The 16,694-nt window shown below is 36.1% G+C and overlaps 1 protein-coding gene and 1 non-coding gene across 2 annotated transcripts in view; one reads left to right on the forward strand and one right to left on the reverse strand.

The window, feature by feature from the left end:
• LOC132368832 (large ribosomal subunit protein eL8-like) overlaps positions 1-16,694 on the reverse strand; it is a 79,902-nt gene that overhangs the window by 39,523 nt on the left and 23,685 nt on the right.
• TRNAK-UUU (transfer RNA lysine (anticodon UUU)) lies at positions 10,424-10,497 on the forward strand. The gene has a single exon. It is a non-coding gene; the product is annotated as a tRNA-Lys (tRNA).

The raw sequence follows: 16,694 nt of genomic DNA on the forward strand, positions 1-16,694 counted from the left end.
TACTTGACCTTTCTGTGAATCTCATGTTTTTCTTATTGAAAGAGTAAATGAAGTACTTGTCTTTATAAAGCTGACTCGAGAATTAAGATAAGATAACGCACATGAAACTTCCTATATATACAAGTCCCTCAAGTTGGTAGAATTTATGGAGCTTTTGGAATAAATAGGAAATGGCCAGCATCGCCACTGAGATGGCACCGAGAAGAAAATTTCTCTTTGTTGGTTAACTACACCTCCTGGAAAATACCTAGTAAAGGACCAGGATGTGGAAAGCACTCTATCGTTACTATTAGTCCTTTGAATGAGAACAGCAGCAGCAACGAGAGATCCTCCAGTAATCCCCAGATGACACACAATGTGAATCCAAACAAAGGGGCCCAACCCTTCTTGGCTTACAAATACTTTACAGCTAATAGTGGTGAATGCTGAAAAGAGAGCCAAAGGGTCAGTAGGCTGCCAGGAAATGGAAATTTTATTTTTTGAAAATAAAATATTAAATATTGACAAAAATTCTTTTAGTGCTGATACTGTTCTTAGGGAGACTAAAAAGACCACTGCCAAATTTGATATTGCAGGATAAGTTGTGGAAAAGGCCCATGAATATGTTTTTGGCAAATTTTTAAAAATTTTTAAAGTTTAAGAAATGAAAGACGACTGATGCATTAAAATCTGTTGTTAGAAAAACAGCTGCTGACAATTTGATAAATTATTCATCCAAGAGTTTGAATAATCTCAAAACAACTTCTCCCACATATGTTGACAGCGGAAGAACTATCTAGCAAAAAAGATGAAACAGAAAAATTTTAAGATATTTCTAAAATGATTAGAAAATCCGTTTGTCTTTAAAGCCTCGTTTGTTCTTAATTTTAAACTAAAATTATTGAACATTTCTGACAAGGACTTGATGTAGCTTTAAAAAATATTTGTTATACACAAAAATACTATTTTAGCAGCACAGCAGAATTTAACATATATTACAGTGATCTTTTGTAACAAAAATAGAAAATCTGGACCACTTAGAAGAATATGATTATGACATTGCCTTAACTAAGATTTGGGTAAGAAAAAATTGTAGAAACTCAATAAACACAGAGTTGCACAGCTCAGGTCCCCTACAATGAAGGATGTCCTGTCACCTCTGCAGAAAGCCACTGGGCCCAGGCCATACCCTTCACATGCTGGCCCAGGTCCAGTGACCGACTAATGGAAAGGAATTATAAAGGCTGGGCCATTTCAACCTAACATGGGACAACCCTGACAGGCCATTTCAGGTTCAGAGCTCCCTGCAGGTTTGGCTAAAGTTATCACAGAGTATATATTACAGCTCAACTCTCTCTGGGCCTAATCCCACTTCCTCCTCCTCCCTTCCAAGGATACTCCCTAATAAACATCTGCACAATAAATTCCGTCTCCTAATGTGCTTCCCAAGCAAACGATCTGCAACAAGGAGCAAACGGCAGAAGTGAAAAATCAACTTTTCCATCATTCATTCAGTAACTCAACAAGCACTAATTGAGTGCCAATTATATAGCAAATTAGATTGCGATTGTTTGCAAAGAATGAAATAAAGTCCCTGCCCCAACGACTTCACAATCCAATGAGGATGACTGAATTGCAATGAAAACTGTGAGTCACAGTAAAATAAGTGCTATGAAATCTTTTTTTTTTAATGTTTATTTATTTATTTTTCTTATTAGTCATCCATTTTATACACCTCAGTGTATACATGTCAATCCCAATCTCCCAATTCATCCCACCACCACCCCCGCCCCCCACTGCTTTCCCCCCTTGGTGACCATACGTTTTTTTCTCTACTTCTGTGTCTCAATTTCTGCTCTGCAAACTGGTTCATCTGTACCATTTTCTAGGTTCCACATATATGCGTTACACTCTACTTGTTTTTCACTTCCTGACTTACTTCACTCTGTATGACAGTCTCTAGATGCATCCACATCTCTACAAATGACCGAATTTTGTTCCTTTTTACGGCTGAGTAGTATTACATTGTATATATGTACCACTTCTTCTTTATCCATTCGTCTGTCGATGGGCATTTAGGTTGCTTCCATGACCTGGCTATTGTAAATAGTGCTGCAATGAACATTGGGGTGCATGTGTCTTTTGGAATTATGGTTTTCTCTGGGTATATGCCCAGGAGTGGGATTGCTGGGTCATATGGTAATTCTATTTTTAGTTCTTTAAGGAAGCTCCATACTGTTCACCGTAGTGGTTGTATCAATCTACATTCCCACCAAACAGTGCAAGAGGGTTCCCTTTTCTCCACACCCTCTCCAGCATTTGCTGTTTGTAGAGCTTCTGATGATGCCCATTCTAACTGGTGTGAGGTGATACCTCATTGTAGTTTTGATTTGCATTTCTCTAATAATTAGTGATGTTGAGCAGCTTTTCATGTGCTTCTTGGCCATCTGTATGTCTTCTTTGGAGAAATGTCTATTTAGGTCTTCTCCCCATTTTTGGATTGGGTTGTTTGTTTTTTTTAATATTGAGCTGCATGAGCTGTTTATATATTTTGGAGATTAATCCTTTGACCAATGATTCATTTGCAAATATTTTCTCCCATTCTGAGGGTTGTCTTTTCGTCTTGTTTATGGTTTCCTTTGCTGTGCAAAAGCTTTGAAGTTTCATTAGGTCCCATTTGTTTATTTTTGTTTTTATTTCCTTTACTCTAGGAGATGGATCAAAAAATATCTTGCTGTGATTTATGTCAAAGAGTGTTCTTCCTATGTTTTCCTCTAAGAATTTTATAGTGTCCGGTCTTACATTTAGGTCTCGAATCCATTTTGAGTTTATTTTTGTGTATGGTGTTAGGGAATGTTCTAATTTCGTTCTTTTACATGTAGCTGTCCACCTTTCCCAGCACCACTTATTGAAGAGACTGTCTTTTCTCCATTGTATATCCTTGCCTCCTTTGTCATAGATTAGTTGACCATAGGTGCGTGGGTTTATCTCTGGGCTTTCTATCCTGTTCCATTGATCTATATTTCTGTTTTTGTGCCAGTACCATATTGTCTTGATGACTGTAGCTTTGTAGTATAGTCTGAAGTCAGGGAGTCTGATTCCTCCAGCTCCATTTTTTTCCCTCAAGACTGCTTTGGCTATTCGGGCTCTTTTGTGTCTCTATTCAAATTTTAAGGTTTTTTGTTCTAGTTCTGTAAAAAATGCCATTGGTAATTTGGTAGGGATTTCATTGAATCTATAGATTGCTTTGGGTAGTATAGTCATTTTCACAATATTGATTCTTCCAATCCAAGAACATGGTATATCTCTCCATCTGTTTGTATCATCTTTAATTTGTTTCATCAGTGTCTTATAGTTTTCTGCATACAGATCTTTTGTCTCCCTAGGTAGGCTTATTCCTAGGTATTTTATTCTTTTTGTTGCAATGGTAAATGGGAGTGTTTCCTTAATTTCTCTTTCAGATTTTTCATCATTAGTATATAGGAATGCAAGAGATTTCTACGCATTAATCTTGTATCCTGCAACTTTACCAAATTCATTGATTACCTCTAGTAGTTTTCTGGTGGCCTCTTTAGGATTCTCTATGCATAGTATCATGTCATCTGCAAACACTGACAGCTTTACTTCTTCTTTTCCAATTTGTATTCTTTTAATTTATTTTTCTCTGATTGCTGTGGCTAGGACTTCCAAAACTATGTTGAATTATAGTGGCGAGAGTGGACATCTTTGTCTTGTTCCTGATCGTAGAGGAAATGCTTTCAGTTTTTCACCATTGAGAATGATGTTTGCTGTGGGTTTGTCGTATATGGCCTTTATTATGTTGAAGTAGGTTCCCTCTGTGCCCACTTTCTGGAGAGTTTTTATCATAAATGGGTGTCGAATTTTGTCAAAATCTTTTTCTGCATCTATTGAGATGATCATATGGTTTTTCTTCTTCAATTTGTTGAAATGGTGTATCACATTGATTGATTTGCGTATATTGAAGAATCCTTGCATCCCTGGGATAAATCCCACTTCATCATGGTGTATGATCCTTTTAATGTGTTGTTGGATTCTGTTTGCTAGTATTTTGTTGAGGATTTTTGCATCTATATTCATCAGTGATATTGGTCTGTAATTTTCTTTTTTTGTAGTATCTTTGCCTGGTTTTGGTGTCAGGGTGACGGTGGCCTCAAAGAATGAGTTTGGGAGTGTTCCTTCCTCGGCAGTTTTTTGGAAGAGTTTGAGAAGGATGGGTGTTAGGTCTTCTGTAAATATTTGATAGAATTCACCTGTGAAGCCGTCTGGTCCTGGACTTTTTCTGTTGGAAGATTTTTAATCACAGTTTCAATTTCATTACTTGTGATTGGTCTGTTCATATTTTCTGTTTCTTCCTGGTTCAGTCTTGGAAGGGTATACCTTTCTAAGAATTTGTCCATTTCTTCCAGGTTGTCCATTTTATTGTCATAGAGTTGCTTGTAGTAGTCTCTTAGGATGCTTTGTATTTCTGTGGTGTCTCTTGTAACTTCTCCTTTTTCATTTCTAATTTTATTGATTTGAGTCCTCTCCCTCTTTTCCTTGATGAGTCTGGCTAATGGTTTATCAATTTTGTTTATCTTCTCAAAGAACCAGCTTTTAGTTTTATTGATCTTTGCTGTTGTTTTCTTTGTTTCTATTTCGCTTATTTCTGCTCTGATCTTTATGATTTCTTTCCTTCTGCTAACTTTGGGTTGTTTTTGTTCTTCTTTCTCTAGTTCCTTTAGGTGTAAAGTTAGATTATTTGAGTTTTTCTTGTTTCTTGAGGTAGGCTTGTATAGCTATAAACTTCCTTCTTAGAACTGCTTTTGCTGCATCCCATAGGTTTTGGATCATCGTGTTTTCATTGTCATTTGTCTCTAGGTATTTTTTGATTTCCTCTTTGATTGCTTCAGTGATCTCTTGGTTATTTAGTAACGTATTGTTTAGCCTCCATGTGTTTGTGTTTTTTACGTTTTTTCCCTGTAATTAATTTCTAATCCAATAGCATTGTGGTCAGAAAAGATGCTTGATATGATTTCAATTTTCTTAAATTTACTGAGGCTTGATTTGTGACCCAAGATGTGATCTATCCTGGAGAATCTTCTGTGTGCACTTGAGAAGAAAGTGTAATCTGCTGTTTTGGGATGGAATGTCCTATAAATATCAATTAAATCTATCTGGTCTATTGTGTCATTTAAAGCTTGTGTTTCCTTATTAATTTTCTGTTTGGATGATCTGTCCAGTGGTGTAAGTGAGGTGTTAAAATCCCCCACTATTATCATGTTACTGTGGATTTCCTCTTTATAGCTGTTAGCAGTTGCCTTATGTATTGAGGTGCTCCTATGTTGGGTGCATATATATTTATAATTGTTATATCTTCTTCTTGGCTTGATCCCTTGATCATTATGTAGTGTCCTTCCTTATCTCTTGTAACATTCTTTATTTTAAAGTCTATTTTATCTGATATGAATATTACTACTCCAGCTTTCTTTTGATTTCCATTTGCATGGAATATCTTTTTCCATCCCCTCACTTTCAGTCTGTATGTGTCCCTAGGTCTGAAGTGGGTCTCTTGTAGACAGCATGTATATGGGTCTTGTTTTTATATCCATTCATCAAGCCTGTGTCTTTTGGTTGGAGCATTTAATCCATTCACGTTTAAGATAATTATCAATATGTATGTTCCTATTACCATTTTCTTAATTGTTTTGGGTTTATTTTTGTAGGTCCTTTCCTTCTCTTGTGTTTCCCACTTAGAGAAGTTCCTTTAGCATTTGTTTTAGAGCTGGTTTGGTGGTGCTGAATTCTCTTAGCTTTTGCTTGTCTGTAAACCTTTTGATTTCTCCATCGAATCTGAATGAGATCCTTGCCGGGTAGAGTAATCTTGGTTGTAGGTTCTTCCCTTTCATCACTTTAAGTATATCATGCCACTCCCTTCTGGCTTGTAGAGTTTCTGCTGAGAAATCAGCTGTTAACCTTATGGGAGTTCCCTTGTATGTTATTTGTCATTTTTCCCTTGCTGCTTTCAATAATTTTTCTTTGTCTTTAATTTTTGCCAATTTGATTACTATGTGTCTCGGTGTGTTTCTCCTTGGGTTTATCCTGTATGGGACTCTCTGCACTTCCTGGACTTGGGTGGCTATTTCCCTTCCCATGTTAGGGAAGTTTTCGACTATACTCTCTTCAAATATTTTCTCAGGTCCTTTCTCTCTCTCTTCTCCTTCTGGGACCCCTATAATGCGAATGTTGTTGTGTTTAATGTTGTCCCAGAGGTCTCTTAGGCTGTCTTCATTTCTTTTCATTCCTTTTTCTTTATTCTGTTCCACAGCAGCGAATTCCACCATTCTGTCTTCCAGGTCACTTATCCATTCTTCTCCCTCGGTTATTCTGCTATTGATTCCTTCTAGTGTATTTTTCATTTCAGTTATTGTATTGTTCATCTCTGTTTGTTTGTTCTTTAATTCTTCTAGATCTTTGTTAAACATTTCTTGCATCTTCTTGATCTTTGCCTCCATTCTTTTTCCGAGGTCCTGGATCATCTTCACTATCATTATTCTGAATCCTTTTTCTGGAAGATTGCCTATCTCCATTTCATTTTTTTATTTCATTTCATATTTATTTTCATTTCATTTTTAGTTGTTTTTCTGGGGTTTTATCTTGTTCTTTCATCTGATACAAAGCCCTCTGCCGTTTCATCTTGTCTCTCTTTCTGTGAATGTGGTTTTTGTTCCACAGGCTGCAGGATTGTAGTTCTTCTTGCTTCTGCTGTCTGCCCTCTGGTGGATGAGGCTATCTAAGAGGCTTGTGCAAGTTTCTTGATGGGAGGGACTGGTCACTAAGTGCTATGAAGTCTTTATGAAGAGACCTGTAAAGAATCTCAAGTATATGTGGAAAGTCCTCTAAAGAATGGACTAACCTCAAAAACATTATGCTAAGTGAAAGAAGCCTGACACAATAGCCTGCATAGTATATCATTCATTTATATGAAATGTCTAGAAAGGCAAATCTATAGAGAAAGAGAGTAGATTTAGTGGTTACCTGGGGTTGGGGCTGGGAATGGGGATTGACTGCAAATGGAGCTGTGGTCTTTCTGGGATAACATGTATTTGTGAAAATTGATTGTAATGATGGTCGCACAACTCTATAAAGTTACTAAAATTCTTTGACTTCTACACTTAAAGTGAGTGAGTTTTATGGTATATAAATTGTACTTTAATGACGTTGTTAAAAATCAAAGATATTTGACATTATTTTTCTTCAATGCCATGCAATAAGTCAGAAGACTTACAAATAATTTTTCAATTCCTTCATCCAATCCTCAAAATCACCAGAAGAAAAACTTATTTATTCCAAAGGATGATCTGATATAGTCATGGTCTGGAACATCAAACAAGAAAAAGAGCAAGAATTACAAACTAAATGTGAAAAGTCCCTTTGCCTCAAAATTGAGCATGTAGTTTACAGACAGCTCAATTAGCAGAAAAGACAGCTTAACATGGTCCAAACATAAAAACGGTCATGCTGTCCTCCCAGGTTAGTTCTTGAACAGTGACTATTATTTGTTCATTCATCTCAGCTGCCATCTCCTTCAGCATCTCATTTAAGACTCACCTGTACAAAGAATCTGTCCGTTCCATGAGGACATTTTAAATGGAAAAATTAAACCTGAAGTATTAACTCATCCCATTAGTAATTATTCAGGATCACCTGGGTTCCCATAATTTAAATCTAATTTAAATCCAGTGATGGCTCAAAGAAGAGAGAACGTTCATATATATTTAGTTGTCAGGCATTTTGTTACTAGAGTTAGAAATAACTTCAGGGACATAAGGATACATTTCATCACATCAGAAAAGAAGTGTTAATACTACCTAGGATGTGGCTTTATCTCATAAATTCTCTCTCTCTTCCTCTCTCTCTCACTCTATCTCTATCTCTGTCTATCTCTATCTCTATCTCCATCTCTATCTCTATCTCCATCTCCCTCTCTCTATCTCTGTCTATATCTCTCTCTCCATCTCTGTCTCTATCTCTATCTCCATCTCTCTCTCTCTCTACCTCTATCGCTATCTCTCTCCATCTCCCTCTCTCTATCTCTCTCTCTCTCTATCTCCATCTCTATCTCTATCTCCATCTCTATCTCTATCTATCTCTTCCTCCTCCTCTAATTTTCTCCCTCCCTCTCTCTCATAAGTAGTATTTGACAGACCAGCATTATTATAGTAATTACTCCAAAATATTTACTGCACTCCTCCTATATGTGAGGTGCTGTCATTTAATACTGAAAACTTAACAAGATAGCTCTGACTTCAAGGATTTTTCAATTTAATGATTTAAGTTTTAACCCAAACATTGCTAGAAAATATTCCTAGATAGTGTGTGTATAATAGATCGATTTAAAATGTGTGTTATTGGAAAGTGATAAATAATTTTTCTTGTTATTGTGTTTTCTGGAAAATTCCAAGCTATACATATCCATGGCTATTTTTTACTAAGAAAGTATTTCAATTATATTTTGTATAGATTTCTTCATTAATAATGTTTGACATCTGTATTGTAGTTTTAATTTTGCAAGGGGATTTAATAGCTCTTATTTTACACAGGCATTATTATTTAACTGCATTTTTCAGATGAAGAAACTGAGGCTCTAGGAATTAGCATCTAAAGCCCTGTCCTCATCCAAGGGCTCTGTTGCTCTTCAGTATTACACATGTTCTCTGCCATCTTCACTCTTGGTTGATAACATCAACAATTTAAGCAATCATTTAAGCAATTAGGAAAGAATGTCGACAGATTCCACCACTACATCTGCAGGCTTTTTAGCATCTGTCCTCATAAACTCACCATCCCTTCTGTTGTTAGAGATGAACTACCCATATGCCTACTTAAAGCAAATCCCCCCATTCATGCACTTGATTCCATCCCTTCTTTCCATCCCAAGCATGTTGTTTCAGAAGTAATTCCCTTACTTTTCTATGGTATCTATGTTTACTTCTCTACTGGATCATTCCATTAGTATACAAACATGCTACCGGTTTTTTCATTATTAAAAAAGAAATCCTTCCACTGGACTTCTCTTCCTAAATATCGCCCCATTTCTCTGCTCCCTTTTGCAGTCGCCCCAAACTGTTGTATATACTTAAATATCTAACTTTGCTATTCCCATTCCCTCTTTATTGTCCTCATAACTCATTAAAACACCTTTGGCCAAGGTCACCAATGACATATCACAAATTCAACTAATTCTTAGTTCACAGCCTACTTGATCTTTTACATTTTACACAGTTGATAAACAGCTCTTCTTGAAAGCACTTTATTTACTGGGATATCAAGAATGCACATACGTTTAGTTTTCCTCCTACCCCATTGATGGTTCCTTCTATGATTCCTTTGCCCCCATTCTCCCTAACCTCTCACATGGAGTGTCCAGGGCATGGGGTGCTCTCTAGACTCACTCTTTGGTGACGGTGCTGATTATTTAGTTCCTGAGTCTCACCTTCAGGCTATTCTTTTATACTGGGCTTTGTAATACTGAGCTTGGGATTCTGCACACCACATTCTCCTTTGCCAGCTGGTCCCATTTAGGTTCTGCCAATGAGGGCAAGAGATAAATTGGAAGATGAGAAGAGGGAGAAGAAACTTAAATGGTAGTGGAAGAGAGACAGACAGACCCTGGAAGAGACAGCTGATTCCAGTAGCAGTGATTTATCCCAGTTTGTAGGGTTCCCCCCCCACATATTGCCGGAATCAGTCCTCTCTGAAGCACCAAGCAAATAATGCCACCTCCTCAGAGGTCTGAGTCCCATGGACCCCTCTTCTAAGACTACATTTCATTAATCCCAACCTCTTCCCTTTGCTTCCCCAGCAAAGGAATGGTGACTGCTTCCTGAAGTTGTGTCTTCTTCCTGCTTTTTCAGTTTTCTAATACCTGGCTACCATCCTCTTTATGTTACATCCTATAGTTAAGATCTTTGGTGTGGTTTCTGGTTCCCGATTGAGCCCTGGCCTATACAGCGCTCTAATCTAGTCACATAGCTTGAAATACTACCTTTATACAGATGATTTCCAGACCTTTCTTCCGAACTCCAGACTTGTATCAGGTCAAATGATACAAAATTGCCATTTTTACAGTTATACAGGTTGAATGTCAGCAATTACATATGGTTCAACACTAATAGAAAACGAATAGGCCTCTCAATGTTAACAATTTCACAACAGAATTCCTCCCCATCATCTTTGAATGAATCCCCACCTCAGTTTGATGGTGCATTCACAACTTTGGTTAATCAGGCCAAAACCCTCCAAGTTTCCTCACCTCTTCTCTTTGTCTATACCCTGACTTTAATTTGTAAGCAAATACCGTTGGTCCTGCTCTCAAAATGTATGCAAAATCTTGTCATTTATCATTATCTCCAGCATTAGTCCAGACTGAGCCCTTATAGGGAATTCCCTGGTGGTCCAGTGGTTAGGACTCTGCACTTTTACTGCCAAGGGCACAGGTTCAATCCCTGGTCCGGGGAGCTAAGAACCCTCAAGCCACGCAACATGGCCAAAAAAAACAAAAGACCAAAAAAACAAAACAGACTGAATCCTTATCAACTCTCACCTAGTTTATTGTGATAGCCTCACAACTAGCCTCCCTATGTCTATCCTTACAGCTGTTCTCATCAAAACAGCCAGAATGATCCTTTCAAATCAATCTCACTCCTCTGCTCGTAACCCTACATTGGCTTTGATTTTACTTAGAATAAAAACTCTACCAACAGTGGTCTATCAGGTGTGACTTGAACATTCCCAGTACACTCCGACTTAAAACCATTATGCTGCAGTTAGTGGAATGTTCTTCTTCAAGATGTCTACCTGAATAATTCCCTCACCTCTTTCAAAACTGAAATATCACCTTCTCAATGAAGACTACTCTAACCACTCTATTAAAACTGCAACAACCCTACACTTTGGCATCCCATGCCCATTGAGCTTGCTCTGTTTTTCAGTTGGTTGGCTTATTTATTTTTCTCTTTGTAACTAATAATTTCAAACATACTGTATATTTATTTTACTCAGGACATACTGGACTGCAGCGTGTAAAGCCAGAAGTATCTATGCCAAAAGTATCTAAGAGCTAAACACAATACATTTTGTGTCACACATGAAACAGACCAAAGCAGTATTCCTTATAAGAGGGAAGTTTTTTTTTCGGTTGTGATTCAGTGATTGGCTCTTTCTATTCTGTGGCACCATCATCCCCTAGGGAACTGCAATTTTTATGTATCCAATCAATAGAAAACAAAATATAAGAGGATATGGAGGGCCATATCAGCTTTGGCCAGGAAATGGCACACATCACTTCGTATCACGTGTATCATGTGGGCAAAACTTAGCCAAGTGAGCACACTTAATTGCAAGAGCACCTTGGTACTCAGGAAAGACAGAAAATATTGCAATAGAGTTCTGGTGGACAGCTAGCAATTTCTGCCACAGCTAGCTAATTTTTTAGGTATATTGTTCAATATTTGTTCCCCTTAATCTCCATGAGGGCAAGAGATTTTGTAGATTTTGTTTATTGATTTACCGCATGAACCTGGATTGTGCCTGACACAGTCACTTAAAAATGTTTGTGTAATAAATGAATGAAGACAAGATGTTTTGTGAGATAGAAAAGGAGAAAGGATTATCCATAAAATTGGAGAATTTTTTCTCTTTTTGCAGGGGACAAAGCATTCCTATAAGTATAAAAATAAAAGAAGAAAAATACAAGCTGACAAGTGGTAATGGGACACACTGTGTACATAAAGGTTGAGAGAATTCCTAGCCAAGGGAAATGTCCAGTTTTTGCTTAGGTCAGAAAAGGGATGTGGGATTTGGTTTAGATTAGCTGAAAAATATAAATGCCATCCTGTGGTTTTCAAATTGCTCCGAGGAACTCCAGGGCTCTTAGAGATTTTATAGGTTCTTAAAATAATAATATATTTCTATAAAATTTATTTAAAACCTTCTATTTCTGAGTAATTGTTAGGCAAGAAACAGTGTTAAATAATTTTTATACATTACTTCATTTAATCCTTAAAACAATCCTATAAAATTAATATATTTATTTCCTTTCTACCTAAGAATTTGAGAAAATAGAACTTCAATTTCAACAATAAAGTTCTATAATTCTCTCCATGAAGATTTGTAAGGATTAATTGCTAGATACTTCACTATTGCTATTGTAACTTAGATCTTTTTGTACATTAGTTACATTTTTAATTTAGCTATGTAACAAAAGGCATATATGTGTCCCACATATGTATACTGATCTTATATCCAGAAACTCTTTAAGCCAGTTTATGCATTATATTAATTTGGCAATATATCCTCTTAACATTTTTCACGCAAATGATCATGTATCACAAAAAAAAAAAAAAAAAATGTCTCTTTCTAGCCAATCCTTACATTTCATTTCAGGTTCTTTCCATTTCATTTCAGATATATGATGAGAATATCCATTAAAATATTTAATACAAGTGAAAAGAACTGATTGGCATTCTTGATTAGTTCCTGGATGTAAAGAAATACATTGTAAGATACTAAGAGTTTTGGAGGATTGAATTCATCATGTTAATTTCCTTTCCCCTTTCCATTTTTAAAAGTGGTTTTCACTGTTGTTCCTCTTACTCAGGACTTAGTGTTGAATTTCATTCACTGTTTTTGCTATAACTACTAAATTGATTTCATATTTTCCTCTTTATGTGTAAACACTGCAGGCTATGCCCAAGCTATTATTCCAGGTCTACCTTACTAAAAGAAAACTGATTTTGTTCAGGTATAGGGAGCTTATGTAGTTCATGGTCTGGATGGCTCCCCAGCTCCTACAGTGAATTTTGATTAGTCTAAACAAGCTATAGTACTTCTATTATCTCTCCCGGTGGTTGGTTTAAACATGGTGGAGTGACGTGACTGTAGCCAATGACACATAAAATGTATTCTGCTTGGAGAACTGGCAAAAGGGTATGGCAGGGACTCATCCTTTTTTTGAATATTTTTAGTATTTCCACTACCATCTTGCAACTATGCAGAGAATCATCTACACATTGAACACTGCAGAGAGAAAAGATGAGTGGAACCTGGTTTCTTGATAACACAATGGTGCTCCAGAATTAATCCTGAAACTGCCCAACCTCTGGGCCTCTTGTTTTGTGGAATAATACTTGCTACTTTTTTGTAGGCTTCTTTCTTACTTGAAGTCAAAGGCATCTCGACATGTGTTGATTTACTTTTGTAGGTTTCCTAATGTTAAACCATTCTTGCATCTCAGAACACACCCTATCTGATCTTGATGTGTTTTATTTACTTTATATCATCCAAAATTAAGGTTGGTCAAAATTTATTTAGACATTTGAATCTTATTCCATAGTAAGATTGCCCTATAATTTCTCTTTTTATACTGTCAATATTCCAAAGACATAATAGCGCCATAAAAGGAGATGGAAAAAACACTCTCACTTGCTTTATTTTTTTGAAGAGTTTGTATCAAATTTGAATTGCTTATTCCTTGAACATCTGCTGTAACTTGGCTTACTGTCTGGGGCTGGTGTTTCTTTTGCTTGCTGTGTTAGTTAATGTGTGTATTTTTGTGCATACATTTTGCAGGAGGAGGAATAGGTGCTGCTTTGAATATTAATTTGATTTTTTAAAGGATTATGAGACCATTTGATTTTCTATGTTATCCTGAATCACTCGTGGTAATATATGTTTCAATAATTTTTAAGAAAAATATTGATTTCTTCCAAATTCCAAATGTGTTGGCATAGAATGTTTAAGTATATACTCAAAATAGTAAAACGTTTCCCCATTACCCCTTGTAATGTTCATTCTATTCCTAATATTCTTATTTTCTTCTTTATAGCTCAATCTTGTCATACATGTGTATATTTTATCCATATTTTAATGCACTCACTTTGAGCTTTGTTGATCTTCTCTTGTTTCTTTGTTTCTATTTCACTAATTTTTGTTCTTATTTTTATTATTACTTTTTTCTTTTCTCCAGAGTTTTGCTGTTATTTTTTGACTTAAATCCTTAAATTATTAACTGTTAATCTTTGTTTCTAATGCACAGATTAGAAATTTCTGCCTGCATATCACTTCAGTTGTATCCTGCTCTATTTGGTATGTGGTGTTTACACTTATATTCATTTCTAAGTATAGTATGTTCCAACTTCCATTATGATATCTACTTTGACCAATAAATCATTGAAAGTTTGATTTGTTCTTGCTGTTAATATCAGAGTGAACCAGTAAGTGGCAATCAGGATTTGGACCCAAGTTTTCTGGCTCAGAGTCTGTGTCCCTAACCATCAGACATACTTCGTCTCTATCACTCTGGCTTTGCCTTCTCTCCTAACCTGTGGAATATCGGCCTGGCCATTTCTTCCCTTGAGATGATATTTGCATATATTTTTTGTTATAATTTATCTAGCTTTTCTATATGTATGTAGTGGGAGATAGGTTCCTGTTAACCCATTCACTATGTGGCAGAAACTAGAACTTTCTCCCAACTTATATTTTACACACCAATTTTTCTGTGGCTAGCAGAACTTACTACAATTCTAGATGATCAAATATTAACACTCTGTGATGCTATTGTCTTGAAATAAATTAGACAAACTCAATGGAAATCTAGAGGAAAATGTGAAGACATTGATTCTAGTCTTCCTGTTTTGTTTGGTTTCCCTGGAATTTAGGTGAGTTTTCTGTAAGCTGATGTTCATGCTCAGCCGAGTGTTGTTGAAAGTCAAAAAAGAAGGATGGCCCAGGTAAGTGTGTGGAGGCCCAATGCCAATTTTGCAGGTGAAATAGAATTTACTGGATCCACTAGCTTTTAAAAAGCATCCATAAAATCAATTTTAGATGAACATGCTTTTCTTCCAGGAAATTAAAAAGACATCTACAGACCATCTTATTTCCCTTCAGAATTTCTCTGTAAGCAGGCACTGTAAAGACTTTACTTTTCCCACTTTATTCAGGAAGAATCTGAAGCTCAGTATCTGAGGCCTATTCCCTGATGAAGAATCCAGGGTGTCATTTAAAATATAGCTTAATGTATGGGAAGTATCTCTCCAATATTGGTTTTTTTTTTCATGAAACAAGACATTCTTCAGAGATATACTTGTGAAGAGGCCGCATATTTTTGGAGCAAAATTTGAGCCCTCCTTGGGTTTTATTCCTTCTTCAAATAAGATGCAGATTTATAACAGGGCTAGGAAAATGTTGTCACATCTTTTCATCCCACTCTGTACCATATCTTTACATAAGTAGTTTTAAATGACTTTGTCGGTAGCCACACAGACAGAATCTAGAGTGATGGATATATTTTTTCTCTCCTATTTTTACCAAGAGGATGATACCTTCTTCAGTTACAAAGAGGAGCAATTACATAGTCTTAGAGAAAGTAGAATAATGGCTTAATGTCATTTTCAATATAGTAAAACCTCATTTATTTGGCCTATAAATAGAGAATTTGATGAATAGACAGTACTTATCCTGGTGTTTCTCATTCCCTATGGATCAGGAATCATTTTAATAAATAACTTTATGATGCAACCATATGTGGAAATTACATTTAAAATCTGTGGGAAAACACATTGCTTTCAAATGCTTCATATATAAATAATTGATGCTCTATTAATAAGTCAATCTATTCAAAATATACTGCTTTAGAACTATGGTAGTCTGTATTTGACTTAGTGGCTATATCTAGAAGCAAATAATTGGGAATGTCTTTTGAATTTCAACTGACTATAAGTTCGTGAGCTTATATTGTATTAATTGACATTTTCCTTTAAGAAGTGGCTACTTTCTCTTTGTAACTCAAGAGCTCATTGTGGGAAAGTTGAAGGAAGCTTACACCCTCACCCATTATCTTCCTCCAGCTTCTCTCACTGTCTACTCTCTACACAGAGTTCAGAATCAATACCTGATTAGATCTAGTCAAATCAGCAAAATAGCAGACACATCATTTCCACCTTCCTGCATCAAAATGACTCTAACTGGTCTGCAAGAAAATAAACCATGATCTTCTCCATTACTTTAAGGATCTGTTCCTGAAAAATCAATATCTATTGCTAAGGACTTTATACTCGTGTATCTTTTAATTACCTCTGGAATGTGTAAATACTCTTAGAAAAGGATTGAAATGCTTTGCTCATTACATGTGTGTCTGCTACGTCTCCTACTACTACTTTTTTGGCAAGGATCTTTGGATTTTCAATAGAATCTCACATAAAGAACAATTTTAAAATATGAACCATTCACAGCCTTTGCAAAGAATGTTACAGACCACAGATCTGCTGGGATTTGGGAGCAGCGATATTTTATGGCATAAGAATATAGCAGAGCTTTTCATGCTAGTACAGTAGTTGGACACATGGCTTATGCCAGGTGGTGCCGAATAAATAAAACAAGATTGTTGACAAGAGAAAGACTATTGCAACTAAAATCTTACACCAGTGGAACTGCTGTACCTCAGCACAGTAGATATAGTCTATCCTGTAGTACTAGTAATGTCCATATTTCAGTCAAAATGAGTAATATTTTTGTATCTTCAATTGCTCTTTCAGGGATTACAGAAGGAACAGTTAGTGGATATATTTATTGATCTGCTTAGCTGACTCATTAGGGGGCCATTTATAAGAAAACTGTAAGAAAAACCTCAGTCCCAGACATCAAAGAATATCAAT

The sequence above is a fragment of the Balaenoptera ricei genome, chromosome 7 (assembly GCF_028023285.1).
Source record: "Balaenoptera ricei isolate mBalRic1 chromosome 7, mBalRic1.hap2, whole genome shotgun sequence".
Classification (NCBI taxonomy): domain Eukaryota; kingdom Metazoa; phylum Chordata; class Mammalia; order Artiodactyla; family Balaenopteridae; genus Balaenoptera; species Balaenoptera ricei.